This window comes from Melospiza melodia, chromosome 2 (assembly GCF_035770615.1).
Source record: "Melospiza melodia melodia isolate bMelMel2 chromosome 2, bMelMel2.pri, whole genome shotgun sequence".
Taxonomy (NCBI): Eukaryota; Metazoa; Chordata; class Aves; order Passeriformes; family Passerellidae; genus Melospiza; species Melospiza melodia.
The window spans coordinates 138,873,623-138,890,322 of NC_086195.1; the positions used below are offsets into that span (position 1 = coordinate 138,873,623).

Genomic DNA, 16,700 nt, shown 5'->3' on the forward strand with positions numbered 1-16,700 from the left:
ATGAAACAATATAAATCTTATTAGGATGGGAGTGTCTTGAATTTTATGAAGAAACTACTGTTCAAACTGCATTTCAAAACAAAAAATTGGCTCATGTGCTGATGACACCAGAGGATTAAAAGACATGGGCACTCTATGATCACCTCTGGCCAAACAGAGTTACCAGCAACTGGTAGTACTCAGCACCACGGTTTTTCAGTTCCCCAGATTTGTACAGTTGTGAAGTTGTGCTGTTGCACACATTAGTGACTTTGTGCTGCTCTACTTTATCATGATCCACACTGCAGTAGTTGTGTGAAGTTCTGCATCACCTACAAAAATTCTCCTCCCTATCCCACATCTCCTTAATGAGTCAGAGCAGTCATCCTACTGCCTGTTCTCACCTCCACTGTGCTGCATGAACCTATTAATGTGGGGAACGTTTCTGCAGCAAATGTCTCATTTTAAAGGCCTCTTATCAGGCATAATCAGATGAACTCCAGCCTGAGCCACACACTCCAGAGCACCCACATGCCTCTCTGGGGCTATTGGCTGGTTATACCACTGATTTTGGCAACAATGTTGGAGTTACCCTATCCCTATTGCTCCTACTATCATGTTGCAATTACAGCTGGTTCTATACAGATACATTAAAGAGGAGACAGAATCTCTTCACACATATCTAAATTGTATCATCTTTGCATGCAAATTTGGCTCCTATGTCTGTTTCATTAAAGAAAACTGTAACATTATCAACAGCACCCAACTCTGCTTTCCAAGAGATTGACACATCTGTAAAAGCCAGTGGAACTCTCTGAAACTTCTGCACCCTCACTAAAGGTGAAGGTGTGACTGAAAATACACTGAATTCCAGGTTAAAAGAAATGAGAACAGGAGTAACAGCACAATAGTGAGCAGAGCTTGATGCTTACAGCAGGACGTAGATGCCTGCATGATGAACTTAAGTACTCTGGTTGCTTAATCCTCAGATTTTCCATTTGGATATTTATGCATTATGTTACCTTTTATTACAAGATTATCTCAAGGGTCCCAGTCTTGCACAGTGCAATGAGAAAACATGAAGATAAGAATCACAATCAACTGGCTACATGGGATCATGGGATTCCTGACATCACCAAACTTTCAAGTACTTCACCCAGGGGTGGGAGGAGAACCCTCCAATTTTTTAACGTTATTATTCTATATACACATCTTCCATATATATTAAAGTGATGTGCTGTGCAAGGGAACTGTGTTTTCCAATCTCAGTTTAAATTTATTCTTACCAGAGAGAGCTATAAAGGATACATCAATATATTCATTGGAGGAACAACAGCAACTCAACTTCCTCAGCTTCTTATTTCTGCACATGGGGAATGTACCATCTTTTATAATGTGAAATGGAATGTCTCATGATTTTTCTCAATGCACTTCTAACACATATATGCCTGGGAATCTAGGGTTCAATAATGGAAAAGCTCTAGAGAAATGTATTTCTGCAGCTGGAGTCTGCCTACCATAGCAAAGCCTGTATCATTGCTTTAAAATTAGAGGTAGGGTCAGTGACAGTGAATGGTCAAACCACTTTTCAAGACATTTTGGAAAGCTACATCCAAGGCTGCATTTTCAGGATGGCTTCAAGGTATGGCAGGCAAAGGTTGCAGAGAAATGGGATGGTTTAGCTGGCTACTCATTCTCACCATATCAGGCAAAGATCTGAATGGGAACTAACCCAAGGAGAACAACAGATATTTCTATTCAGCTGGATTTTCCCCGTGATGTGGTTGATCATGTAACTGCATCATTATCATTACAAGCTCAGAAGAGGAGGTGAGAACAGGTGAAAATGTAGCCCCACCCCACTTGTTTGCAGCCTACAATTTGGATGGCTTTAAATTAACTCAAACTTTAACTGCATAGACAAAAGAGATGGATCTGCATTCGTGGAGATATTGTAGATCTTTGTTTTTCCAACAAGCAGCTTACCAAGACCCCTGGTGTCACGACACTGCAGTACTCATCGTGGAGGCCATGAGTTGCAAACCACTTGTCTCACAAAAAATAGTCACCTGGAAAAAGGAGAGAAAGGGTTTCACCAAAAAGAACTCACAGAAAAGCTGTACACCCCTTCCATGCATTCAGCCACAGAAGCAGGGAAACCAAAAGCTGCTCTGAACCACCCAGGGGAAGCCTCTGCTCAGCCTGGAAAGATTTATCAGCACCCAAGAAGCCACCATCAGACTGGAAGACTCTGAAGATGCATGCTGACAATGGAGGGGAAATAGGGAAATAAACTCCCAAGTTTAGCCAGCTGGATTTCCATGAGCTCATCTGCGCTTAGAGAAGCTGGCACAAAGCTTGGGCATGTCATCTTCCCTTCTCTGCACCCACCTCTCTTCAAAGGCTCACCTTCCCCTCACAATGTGCCCAGCAACTCCTGCCAAACCCTTGTTCTTCATATATGCAACCTCCTCCACAGCCAGCCAATGTATAAACAGAAACATCAAATATCAGGAAAAGCCAGGCAATCACATCTAGGGGAAAACCAGGCAGGTTTTAGAAGGAGGAAGCACTATCTACTGCTCTGGCAGCTCCTACTTCACATCACTGCATACCCTACAGGAGGAAGAGAATCCAAAGCAAGTTTAAGTGCCTGAAAGCTCAGCAATACAAGGAAACACAGGCTCTGAAGAGCAGCTTACTGCTAAATTTGAGGTTAGCAAAAAAACCAGCAGTGACCTGCCAGCTTCTCCCTCACCCGCTGTGAAAACTGTAGAGGCTGCAAGACAGTGTGAATCCAGACAACACTCACACTGTCAGGGCCAGCGTGCTACCTCAGAGCACTCCCAGCTATGTACACAGCACAGACAGCCTTGCACTTAAAGTACAACTGCAAACTGAAATCACTACCAAAATTCTTCTGTGTAATCCCAATGCATTCTGCTGACCAGATCTCCTGACAGAAACCCAGGAGGTGGAGGCTCAACTAGTTATGCATTGTGAAAGCCTGTGCAGATTCTCTTCCCTCCAACATTCTCCAACTATTATCTCCTGCAGCTTCACCTTAATCATGTAGCAATGTGCTGCCATGTAATCCACTTCACAAAACCAACCTACAAAGCTAGTCCCAAACAATGCAGCTACATTCTCCACCCAGTCCAGCCAAATCAAACAATGAAATCATCAAGGTGATAGACCATCCTTATCTAGCCAAGTCACACCTGCAGACAGCAGCTGAAACAAACACCCATCGCAACAAGCTGCTTCATCCAGTAAAACTCACCACAGCAGCACAATCATGCCTGAATCCAATTACCCTGTTTTATCTCCTCTCCCCTTTCCCCCACCCCACCCAACGGAACAATACAGGCTAAGCCATGCCAGTGCCAATACTGACACACCTCTACCAGAGCAGGGACAGCAATCACATTTCCCTTGAAGAGGAAAGCCTGTGAACACCAGCACACACCAGGATGGAGAGAATCTATCACAGACATTGCTCAGAGCTCTGCTCCTTGAAACATTCAATCCCAGCCTTGCAGACCATAGCTCAGGACTGCAAGAGGGGCACCATCCATCTTTTAGCTACCCAGTTACTGCACTGTAATTCCATTCCCTTGTGTCCCATCTCTGCTGCTCACCTGCACAGCCTTAGCCCTGTCAGCACAAGGCAGTTTGCTTCACAGTGAATTTAAGGGCAAAAGGCTGACAGCACGCACACAAAGCAGCTACCACACAGTAACTAATGAGATGCAAATGCACATCTCAGTTTACCTTTCAGTAAATATTTTGACCACCCCTGTACTTCTACAAACCAGCCACCATATTACTGCACTGCAAACAGAAGGCTTAAAAAAAATTCAAACTAGCTAATTCCTATTTTATGGCCTTAAGCTGAAGAAGCTTGATAGTGACAAGTGGTCAAGTACTTGGAGGTATATAGCATTATGGCTGTTCCAGCAGGAACAGCTGCAGTTATCACTGATTCACTTCAGTCTTTTCTCCCTCTTTGAGGAGGAGAATGTGGAGAGATGAAATAAAAGCATACCAAGTAGATAAAAGTATCAGACTTGTGGCCTGACTGTGACATGAAGCATTAAAGGCAAGAAACCTTTCTCTGCATACAAGAAAGAGCACACTGCTATTTTCCCCATGGCCTTTCTGAGACTGTCAGTCTGTGCTGGACTGAGGGTGCTGAGAGCTCAAAATCAGCATGGAAAAAGAAAAAAGGCTGGAGACCTGCTGCTGCAGAAAACAAATGATAACTCTGAATGCAAGCTGAGCCTGCACCCTGAATTGTATCTGTGACAGTGGAGTGGGTAAAGAAGGAGAGAGAGGGATAAGGGAATGCTCAGGGAAGAACAGAAGCTTTAGAAGGAACCAAGAACAGCAGCAGCAGGAGGAATTTGAGCAACCAGCGATCCTGAGAGCCACCAGGAAGCAAACTGGTGCAAGTGCATCCACCAGTGGATTCCCTGTGTGAGCTGAGAGGTGGGGCCAGGCAGTGAATCAGCCAACGCGCTCCTTCAGCACATTCTCACCGGGAAGGGCACCTCCAACTCCTCCGACCCTCATTCAACCACATGAGAGGGACAAGAGCTGCACTGGCAAGAGGTGACTCCCCTACACCCAAGAGCCACCACTGGTGCTCAGCACGTGCTGCACTTTGCAGTTTTGATCAGCATTTGCTTATTTCACACACTTGCAGCTGAGCTGCACATTACTTTTTAATAAGCTGCTGTTTAATAAAGTGCTTGATTACACACCTCATTGAAAAGGAGAGCGACTGGCAAACAAGGAGGACACGGGCAGTGTTATTCCAAGCTTTTACTGAGCTGTCTGACTTCCTTAAGATCATGTAAAAGCAAACAGATAAAATGACAAGAATGTTCTACACCCCATACATCTCCCTCTGACACTTGAGGATAGAGGGACACAGGACACTTCAATCCCTTGAAGCAGTCCAAATTTTTAGACAGGGGCTATTAAATACACCTTTAAATCTGTCTCTGCCTCCTAGCAAAAGCTGTCTTCCTCATCCTTTCCCAGGAATGGATAAAGCACATGCCTGTCACACTACTGGGATTGAACCCATCATCATTCAAATAGGTCTGTCAAAAATGCAACCTTGCCTTCTGCACACCAGCTCTGTACTGGAGCCAGGAAAGCAACTTCAACCAGCCTAAGCCAATCCAACTCTATCCCATCCAGCACTTGTGAAGTTATAAATAATATTTAGGAGACAAAATTCCTGTTTCATCCCACAAGGCGTCCACGTGCTCACTGGCACAAAGGAGGCAGTGCTGACTGATGGCAAAGGCATGGATAAACTTATGCTTTATTGAAATGCCTTTGTGCCCATCTTCTGAGGTCCCTCTGCCCCTTTTCATAAACAAGGGCAGAAAATACCTCAGGTACCTTCAGATAGATAACCTGGATACCTAAGGGTAGGTAGAGATAAGTTGTTCATCTAAGGTGATTAGATAGCAACTCACAGCCAGCCATCAGTTTCTAGATGGTCCTCACTTACCCCAAAACAGTGTGAACTTTCCTATGCTCATGTCATAACAATAAAAAATGATACACAAAATTCTCAGAGTCTCCCAGAGGATTCCATCTTAACCCCATCAGAGAAATCACTGCTGTTCCAAAGTCTGCACAGGATTCTCTCTACATTCACAGTTTTATAGCAGAAATTACTCTATCAATTAACAGAATAATCAAGAACTTGTATTAAAATAAGCTGAGGTGACAAATGTGGGGGCTACACAATCTCCACCAGGCAGCACTGCAACCTCCACAGGGACAACACCTTCTCCTGTGGTGGTGTGTGAGCATCTCTAAATGAGTGGGTTATTGCCCACAACTAGATCCAGCCCTGAAGCACAGAGAAACACAGATTCACCTAAAATTAGCACCTTGAAGACCAATAGACACAGACAGGAAAAGGGCATGCAAGAATCTATGCCATTACATGGAGAGAAGTTCCCTTGAGGTGTTTCATTTGGTGTAAGAATTTAGGACCACAGGACAAGCATGCCAGAAACTGTAAGAATATTTAACCAGGCCCATGCAAATGCAGTACAGTGTGGTCACACAGTGCAGCTCTGCTGAGCCTACCTGTGCCTGCCCATCCACACCTCTCAAATAAGACAGCACAGACACCCTTCCTCCCATACTGCCTCCCAGCCCCCATCACCACAGATGGGGACCTTTCCCAAAGAACAAATCTCTCCTGAAGTCCATTCAAAACAAAGGCCACAGAAAATCCAACCTTTTGCTCTACATCCTTAAAACATGCAGTGAAGACAATCACTGACAGAGCACAGTACAAACTCAGAGGCTCAGAGAATTAAGTGTTTTATGAGTTTCTCATGTCACTATCCCCTTTTCTGAGAAAATGGTATCTCTAGCAACTATTCTCTTCCTTCTGAGAAGTACATGGATAACCAACAGTAGCCATGATATAAAGGCTGTAAAAGTAATCACTCTTTTTAGGTAATTTTTAAAAATCATTCTAAAACAGTCTTTTGCAACAGACATGTTGCCCGCTACTCTCACAAGCGCAACTTTCAAGAGTTGTGAATAACACTAACACTTCTTGTCAAGCAGACAACTCCATGTCCGTTAAACTTTATTTGTAATGTATTTAACAACATTTCAGTGCATTATTAATCAACAGGGACGCATGGCTGTCCTAGACTGCTTCTGACTCTGTAAAACTCCTCCAAGGACACTAAGGGATGCTGGTGATCAAATTCAAGGTGTACACAGACTAACACTGAGAGCTTTTCAATTTCCCATCTGCTATTATGTAAAAAACACTTGAACTACTTGGTTCACTTGGGACTGGAACAAGCTCTTGGCAGATTCTGACACAGTTCCAGAAATCAGTCTGGGGAAAAAGCCAAAAGAAAAATTCTTTAAAAAAAAACCCTCCAAGCCTAAGCTCCAGCTATCTGCTTCTGCAGAGGAACATGATGAGCACTTGCCCTCAGTGCTCCTGCCATTTCAGCAGCAGCAGTGGCACCGGCAGGTGCCGGCCGGGGCGTCGCGGCCGCCGTCGCGCTCCCTGTCACGACATGGCACCGACCTGAGCTCAGCCTGGCACAGCTGCCAACATCACTGCAGCCCCACCTCTGGGAGCAGGGCTGGGAGCAGCCCCTGTGCTTCACAAGTGCACTTTGGAGCTCCCTGCGTGCAGCGTGGCTCACCCGAGCAGCAGCCGGGCTGCCGTGGAGTGCCAGCTATTGTACACACCGATAACGATCAAAAGCTCCAGCAAGAAGGGATTTCTCAAGAAACATTTTAACAGTATTTCCCTAATATATGACAGGCTTCTGCAGCTTTCCATGTCATGTTAGCAGTTAACAGCCTTACCATCAGTCAGCATTGCATGCAGGAGTCCAGTGGGTAATGAGAGTTCTCTATGGCCTGCTTTCATAGCTTTGGCTTCTGTCAAAACTTCATTTACTTTCAGGAGTTAGGAGAAGCTACAGGCAATCTCCTTCCTCTTACTTCTGAGTTTATTTTTTGAAAAATTTAAATAAGGACATCAGCATGAACAACCACAGGTAAAAGACACCTGTGTCAAACTTGCCAGCAAGCCATTCTCTAGAAACTAATCTGTTGAAAGGGGCTGGGGGAAAATATGCTGAAATACTGGATGGGGAGACAGGACAAAGGATACAGCACTTTGCTCTTCTACAAGTATTAACACCACACTGCTTAAACAAAAGGCTTGGGAGAAGCAAGTCACTAATCAGCTCAGCACAGAAAAAACCCAAGTGCTTTTTCCTTCCCTTTCAGCATCCCTTCAACAGGCTCCCAGAATGAAAGATAAGAAGCAATCCTCAGGCATAGCTCCTTGGGCTGCAATTCTGTCAGTTCTCATAAGCTAAGTGGGGCTGGGATGGGTCAGTGCAGGACAGAGCTCCTGTGAGAAAAGCCCAGTGCTACAGCAAGCAGTAACTCCCCACTGTGCTGCAAGGGGACACGACACAGACACCAGGTGCAATTGCTGGGGGTGAGCCATACACCTTCCTTCATGGGAACCTTCACCTCTACAGCTCTGCTCTCTCTCCTCCCAAATGAGCTCTTTGCCAAGGCCCCCCTGAGCATCACCACCCTCCAGCAGTGCCTGCCAGACCAGTTTTGGTTCAGGACTGTCACCAGCAGCTCAGCTCCTCTGCATGAGCCCTCCTGCTGTTCTCAGGCACCTGGGGAGCTCAGCACCACAAACCCAGCATTCCCATGGGAGCAGAGCTGAAGAGCTACTACAGCCCTGCAGCTCACTGCTGGGTGAAACGTGTGCCAGGGTGTGCTTGTCCCTGCAGCACTGCACCCCTCATTCTCTGGCTTTTAGACCCACTTTAGGCATGTGAGAGGCTGCATGACCCTCAGTGACACAGTGCAGTGATTCCACACTGGCTTCCCAGCTATTAAATGCAGCATCCTCCACACAGCAATGACTCTTCTAAGGAGCAAGGCACTTCAAAGAACTCCAGCAAGCAAAAACTGCATGTACACAGTACTCCACGGTGCTACAAGATTATATCAAAGCTGCTGGGATGAAAAACTGACATTTGATAAATAACATGAGGTCACCTCAAAGATCTCAGAACACTGCATGTAAAAATGTTATTTTGACAAGAAATTAAGCAATTGTATAATCAGGTCTATTATCAAATCTACTGCTTTGACACGATCTTCTAAAAGTACGAGGAGCATGCAACTCCAATTGCTGCAGGATCCTCCCTCACTCAACACAAGATGTAGGCATTTAATATTCCTCTAGTTAGCCACGCATGTACAGCACAGCCTAACGCACTTCAAAGTATTCACTGTGCTCTGTAAACACAGCGCTACTTTCAAAGCTCATAGCTGTCAAATCAAAGCTGCCTTTCACTAAAGCATTCAGAAGCATTTCTGCTGGATGGTGGCTATTTGCCTGACAGTTTCAACCTTCTATCCCCCAACCACAAGAAGGTTAAATATTTCTTTATATATGCATATATATATATATATATTAAATTATTATTTTCAAGAGGCAGAAGAAAGTGTTTTCTTGCTAACGAGCTGTCAAATCATTTTGACCTGAAGTTTACTTTTTTTCCCCTCATACATACATATAAAATGCAGTGGAAAACTTCCACCATCAGAAGTTCTGAAAAGAATTTCTCCATACATACTGTCCATTGTGCCAGCTGTCTCTGCTCACCTCAACAGGCTACAACTTGGTTTTATATTACACTGCAAATACATTTCTAATCAATCCTCAAACAAATCCAGATTGGTACATAGATAGAACATTGCCATTTCTCAGGCAGTGGAACAGTGATATCACAACACCTGAAGAAGTCAGTTTAGCAAAATGCAGAAAGCAGAGCTCTGAGCAACCTGAATAATGCTCTGCACTGCTTGATCTCACCCAGTGTTTTTATCAGTGAGCCACTAAACCAGAATTTTTGTTCAGGTCTTCACAAGTCTGTACACACTGCAAAGGTGGCAAAGATAGCTTGACACAACATACACAGGCAGACTCAGAGACTAAAAGCAATTTGTAGAGCGTAAGTAACGTGGTCGAGTAGATAAATCACAGGCACGTTCAGAGCCGAGCTCTGTTATCAAGTTTGCCACCAAATCCAGGCAATCCTGGCTTTAAAAAGAGCCCATGGGCCTCAGCCACCCCACTGATAAGTAAAACAGATTCTGCACCCTTTGTTCAGAAGGCACAGGGGACAACCACAGGCACTCTGAGACCATCAGTGACAAGGTGGGTCAGAGACTTAAAGCTCCCTTGCTCTGCTACTATGCAGACAGAGCCTCACCAGGAGGAAAAACACAGCAGCACTGCTTTCTTTAGAGGCCAAACAGCCATGAACACAAGACAGCCAGCTCAGAGTAATTGCCAGTGCTAGGAGCTCACCAGGCAGCTGTGTGGCTATCTGTGCCTGAACAACTGCTCTGAACCCAACAGAGAAAACAGCAAGCTCTCCCTCCATTCCACATGCAGCTGAATTATTGTGTGTATCATCCACTCTTTATGCCACTGACTGTGCCACTAAGGAGCACCTAAAACCAGCACTGTTTTCAAGACTGCAGCACCCAATTTTCAGTGAAACCTCAGAGGACATTGCTCCATCCTTCTTTGTTGAAAGAAATCATGTCAGTGGTAAAAGGCACTTCTTCCTTCCTTCAAAAGGATTTCATTGATTCTACCTAGGCTTTAAAAAGCAAACAGGCCAAACACCTTCTAGCTCCCCTGCTCACTTCCCCTCCCTATTCCACAAGCATCTTCTTGGAGGCCAAACAAGGAAAACCCCACTTCTGCTTTCAAGTCTGTCTGAAAAGAAAGGGATCTCTCTAAAGAGAGAACATTCATTCTTCAGATATAGTTAACTGCAATTTCATAACAGTATTTAAAATAAATTCAATTAGTGTTGTCAAAGTAGATCAAAACCAGAGTTCTCAGATTCAAACTCTGCAAAAGAATATGTAAGAACAAGGCATAGAAGTAGGAATAAATAAAATGTAAAAAGTTGTGAGGCAGCAGTTCACTTCAGAATAGCCACAGTTTACCAGATTTCAGGGTGGTTCACCAGGATCCAGCCAAAGCCTATGGCACATCTCATATGCTGGTTCTCAATCAAGTTTGCAGAGAAGTGTGAGAACCCTGCTGCAAACCCAGGCACAACAAGCTACTCCATCCCTCCCTTCCCCAATATAGAAGCACAACTGCTAGAGCAGAATAAAAAAGAAGGCTTAGACCACAGGCTTAATACCTCTTCCAAAATTTCTACTGCCACTGATTATGATAATTGAATATTCTTCATATTCTTAAAGACATCTGATGCTTTTTAACTCTTGTTGAATTCTTGCTCCTCAGCAAGATTCTCACAGCATGAGTTTCACTGCTTAATTGCAACCATACTAAACAGTGTATGTCAATTTACAGTACATGTTCTGGATCAACAGAAAGTCTTGAGGCAGCAGAAACTCTTCCACAGCAAAGCCCCAGCACTCTTCTGCTGGCCCTGCTTAAAGCTTCTTCAAGAGGGCTCCTCTTTTGATACCTTGCAAGTACGTTCAGAGATGATTTTTGGCAAAAAGAACAAGGTAAGCTGGAGGAGCTGTTCTCAGGCAAGGGAAGCTGTAACAAACAGGTGTAAAAAACATTTAGCAAGTTTAGCAGACTCTTAGCAATGTAGTTAGATGAGCATTCCTTTTGGCAGAGAACTGCTGGTACCAATATTTACTGCCACCCCTGCACCACACTGTCTGACGTGCCCGTGGCACACCAGCCTGGCAGAGTGATGCAGGCTGAGCACCATCATTTCTCTGCCAGGCTCCTTCTGATCCAGATCAGCTCCCTGAGCCCTTCCAGCATCCAGCTGCTCCAAAACAGCAGCACCAGCACACACATAGCAGGGTGGTGCAGTCAGAACAGATGAGCACCAAGGACTCCTCAAATCCCAGCTCCAGCACTGAGGGAAGAGCCCACAGGAACAGAGGGCAGCTCAGCCCACAGGTAAGGGTGCACTCACAAAGCACAGCCCTGCTTCTTCAAAAATATCAATCAGAAGTGAACACTGCAACAGTTCGCTTGGATTCAGCACATTAAATGTCACCTATTGTTGCTAACCAGGGTTTATGAGCCTGCATGTTCTTAAAGGCAACCCTTTGGAAATTTCCCAACAGATTGATTTTTTTTTTTTTTTTTTTGTTCAAGTTCTTCAAGATTATCTGGGCTTCCTAATTATGAATAAAGTTCCTGTTCTTCTGGACTTGTGTAGTCCCTACTACAAAGGAGGTCAAGCTCCAAAACAATTAAACTTTTAAAGCAGTAAAACAAAAAACCTAACAGACAAGTAAGGGTACGTAGGGGAAGGCTCTTTTAAATTCAATAGGCAGAGCAGTGCTTGAACAAAAATTCGGCAATGAGATCTCCTTCCATTCACAAATTGCTCTGAAAAACTGAGTTAACACCTTTATTTTGCCAGCAGGAAGACTAGAGGGATTCCAGCAGAGCTTGTAAGCAGGAAATCCAAGCCCACAGCAAAACTTGCTGGGTTAAAGGACTTCATATCTGTGTAAACAGACCACAGACCTTAGGGAGGCACAGAGACTTCTGTGAAGTCCAAGGCCACACAAACGAGTTAGAAGGATTTTATGAAGGCTGCCTGCATTGCTATGAAGAAATTCTGACAAACTTCTACAAAGCAGAAGAGAAAAAGCCCTGCAAGGCAGCACAGCTCACATTTAAGATAAAATTAGTTTGAATACTCACTTGAGTGTAATTGCTTCACAGGATAAAGTTGTTGTTGCTGTTTGGGGTTGGGGTTTTTTCCTATTGAATTTATAAAAGACCAGCAAAATTCCTAAGCCATGGGCACGGTTTGTGAGGCAAGAGAATTGACACAGCACGTCAAGAATTCAGAGGAAAAAAAACAACATCTAGGAAGAAACACGTAGAAATAGGTATGGGAAGTGAATGTGCTGCAGAGTAGCAAGCCTTTGAATAGCTGGGAAATGTGGATCAAAGGTACTCCATTCTTATCCACATCAAACACACAAACTGCTCAGAAAAGCTGTAGTAGATGAATATTTTAGCCTTGTGGCTTGCAGTCGCCTCAGTTTCTATATTTGGGAATTTGGTGACAAATGCAGTTTGGCTGTGGACTAACCCTGACTGAAAACAATCCAAGCACATGAACTGTAAAGATGAAATGTAAGCTGGGGAGGAAGGAGGGGGAAAGCACAGGGAAGAAAGAGTCCACACCCTTTGTATCCATAACACCCAAAAGAGATCTACAAAGTTTCTGGTTGTATGACCAGAAACCTATTTATTTTCTTTCACATTAAAATTCAGGTCCTGCCTAGCTTAGAAGATTGTGTTGACCAATAAACAAATTAACTCATCACAAGAGAGAAAAGCAAAATAACTCCCCAAAACAAACAAGGGGAAAAAAAAAAACCTAGTGTGCAAAAAGATGGTCACAACACTGCTATCATAGTCCAGCTACTCCCCCACACCAGAGCAAATCACAAATTTTCCCAGAACCTCTTTAGACATCTAGGAGCTAAATAATCTGTACTGGGAAAACTACACTGGGAAGTCATAAACAGAACTTTTACTAAACACTGCAAAAATCAAGTGCACGGGCAGAATCCATTCCCAAAAGAATTTATCACGTTAACCTGACCAAAGATGAGCAGCTGAATGGGAGGGGGACTTACACAAAAACTTGTTTAGGGTGGGGGCTTTTTTTGCTTGGTTTTGTTCACACTTATTTAACGTCAATGATTGATTAACATTTTGGATAAAGGAGGTCTTTGTTAGTGATTCAGCATCTCCACCCCTTCAATTAAGGTGTTAAGAGTTCACACAAGTGCAGTGAGACCCGAGATCCCCAGACCCCTCTCCACAATAAAATCCCGACCCAAAAAAAAACAGATTAAAAAAACAAAACAAAACAAAAACGCACTTGCCCCACTGAGAAAAGTCCAAAATCCCAAAACTAACATCGTTGCTAACTCCAAGTCAAAAAAAAGAAAGATGCCTTTCTTTTGTTGTTTGAGGAGAGGCCAGCAAGGGAGACAGGCAAAGAATATGAGCCCTTGAGCCATTTTTATGCACTGAGTAAGAAAAAAAGGACACATTCATTAAAAATAATCTCTTTGGAGATCACTGTTAAAAGAAAAAAAAATCCACACCGCGTAACAGAGCCATCGTGCCAGCCTGTCCAAAATGGCTCTAAAGCTGGGGAAAACAAGCCCTGTAGCTGAGGCAGGAAAGCAGATCCCTGTGCCATGGGATGCAGGCTGTGCTCTCCTGCAAGCACAGCTCCTGTGCCCCGGATGGGCACAAAACCACTCTGTGTGTGTGTGTGCCCCGATCAGCTCCCCACACCTGCAACACCCCACTTCAGCCAGACACACCTCAGAGAAAGCAGCAGAGAGGGAAACGAAAATAAATGAGGATAAAACTGTCCAAGTGTGTTAATTCTTCAATTTTACTTCACATGCTGCCTTGCCTAGCTTTCCAATGGTTGGTATTGTAATATCTTGAGCAATCGCTGATCAAATAATCCAACAAAACAGAAAAAAAATCTGCATCACTTTTTTTCCCTCATGCTTTTAAAGATTGATGATACATTTAAGGATCCCTCAGAGCATCCAATGTCTGTGTGGGCTTTTCACAGAGAAACCAAGGACAAAATACTTTCAAGGAAAATAAAAATGTTACTGGAACCCCTAAAAACAGAGAGCTGTCTCCCCCGCTTCCTCCAACTGTGTTTTGACAGAAAATCATCCAGTCACCAACAAGGAGGCTTAGGGAGACAAACTTCACTTGGCACAGCCTTTCTTCTGTGCCCAGACCAAGGAGAAGGTGTTACTTTACCAGGTAAGGGCTGCCAGACCTGATGTTTCTGTCCCAAAAGTGAGTTCGTGGTTATTTCCAGACCAGCCTCAGAGTCCATGTTAGGTCTGACATCTGAAGAATAAAATAATCTTTCCTTTCACCCTGGTGGGCTTTGAATCACTCCACAACCAGCTCCCATCTGACACTTACTTCATTCTTTCTTTGCTGCATGACAATCTTCTGATTTCTCATGTAGTTTACTATTAAAGCACTAATCATGTAATCATCCCACCTTAATATTTTACACCCAAATAGCAACCCACCAATGGCTGTCACATCAGATCCTTCCCATCTGTCTCCTCATGCTTTGTCTATCCTCCCTGAGTAAAATCCACCTTCCATATCCCAGACATTCCATCTTCAGAGGCTTTTTAGACCCAGAGAACCTGGGGACAGGGAGCTGGAGAACACAGAAATACAGGCTTCTCTCTCATCCTACAAGTGGAGCCTTGCTGCCTGCATGCATCCACCTGCCCCACCATTTCCCTAAGCATTTGGGGTCTCTACTATTCATTTTTTGACTCATCATCTAACCCTTAACCTCATGAAACTTCAGATTTAGCCTCTCTTCCCCCTTTGCAGCCAGCCAGAGCACAGACTCCCTCTCAGGCATAAACACACAGAGCCTCTCCTCTACCTAGTAGGAATCCTTCCAAATAAACACATTTCCCCTGCCTTGACAGATACTGCTCTTCCCCACAATCCCCATACACAAGATCCCCTCCCACACTTAATATCCCACCCACTAGTTTGATACTACAGGCTCAGCTTCCCTGGATTCCTGCTCCCCTGATCTATCCACACTGCTCCCCAGCTCTGGAGCCCCACAATTTCCCTCAAGACCATGTGCACCACCTCCCTCCTGCTGAAAGCACTTCCTACCTCATATTCCTGCACCCAGTACTGCCCCAATCCCACTCCCATATCTCTTTCTTACCATGACTCAAGTCCCAACTCCTCACATGCTTCCCCACTCTCCCCAGCCAACCTCATACTCATTTCTTCACCCAGCTCTCCACATTTTTCCTGCAGACGCCCATAGTTCAGTAGTTCTGCCCTCCTCGGGCACTTCCCAGGTGATCTAATGTCCCACACACCATCTCCCACCCTCTCACTGTGTGTTTCACCTTGTGCCCCAGCCCCTCGCTCCAGCCCAACCACAGAGCTCACACACACACACACACACACAAGGTGGTGTAAAAGTGGGGCGGGAGCTTTCCCCTAGGACAATCTTCACTCCCAATCCAACAGCCCCTCCCATCCCATGTCCCAGCCCCTCACTGAGATTGGAATCTCGCAGCCACCTCTCTGGTCCACCCAACACTGTCCTGGCACTTCCACACACCTCGGGGCAGCACGCACAGGCCCTGTGCCCCACACACCTCGGGGCAGCACGGAACACCCCAATACTGCACCCACAGCCCCACGGAGCACAGCCCCTGTGCCCCACATGTCACCCCAATGCTGCACCCACAGAGCACACCCAGAGCTCCCCACACACCTCGGGGCAGCGCAGATCACCCCAATGCTGCTCCCACAGCCCCACAGAGCACAGCCAGAGCTCCCCACACACCTCGGGGCAGCGCAGATCACCCCAATGCTGCACCCACAGCCCCACAGAGCACAGCCCCAGTGCCCCACACACCTCTCCACACAGCAGAGAGCCCCAGCGCATCCCCCGCACCACCGAGCATCCCACACATCCCTCAGCTCTTGCAGCATCCCATGCACCACGACGCGACCCGGGACAGCCCACACATGCTTCCTCCCAGCACATCCCCTATGGCATCCCATACATTCCTCCATATAGCACAGCCCCCGGGGCATCCCCTGCAGCACGACGCCGGGCACAGCATTCCATGTGCCGCTCCACACAGCACAACCTCCAGGGCTCCCAGTGCACCCCAAAGCACCCCACACATCCCAAAGAGCCCTTATGCGCCCTGCACCTCCTTCCATGGAGCACAGCTCCCGGAGCATCCCCTGCTCCCAACACGTCCCTCCATGGAGTACATCCTCCAGGCATCCCCTGCTCCCCACGGAGCATGGCTTCCAGAATATCCCCCATGCCCCATACACCCCTCCACGGAGCACGGCTCTCGCAGCATCCCCTGCTCCCCGCACATCCCTCCATGGAGCACATCGCCCAGGTATCCCCTGCTCCCCACACATCCCTCCACGGATCACAGCCCCTCATGCAACCCCTGGGCTCCCCCTCGCCGCCTCCTTTGGGGCACCCCCGGGACCCCCCCGAACTCCCGAACTTGGTGCGGCTGCCGGTGCCCGGTGCCCGCCC

At 45.8% G+C, this 16,700-nt stretch overlaps 1 protein-coding gene across 7 annotated transcripts in view; it reads right to left on the reverse strand.

Annotated features, from left to right (window-relative positions):
- The window catches only part of LOC134414881 (uncharacterized), a 62,569-nt gene that overhangs the window by 1,163 nt on the left and 44,706 nt on the right, over nucleotides 1-16,700 (reverse strand). For 6 of the 7 annotated variants that reach the window (XM_063150144.1, XM_063150138.1, XM_063150145.1 and 3 more), the window contains exon 2: nucleotides 1,966-2,048. The gene's annotated coding sequence lies outside the window, so the exon portion shown is untranslated. Of the gene's footprint in view, nucleotides 1-1,965; nucleotides 6,305-16,700 lie in introns of those variants that run through there. The other variant, XM_063150137.1, reaches the window with a different exon arrangement.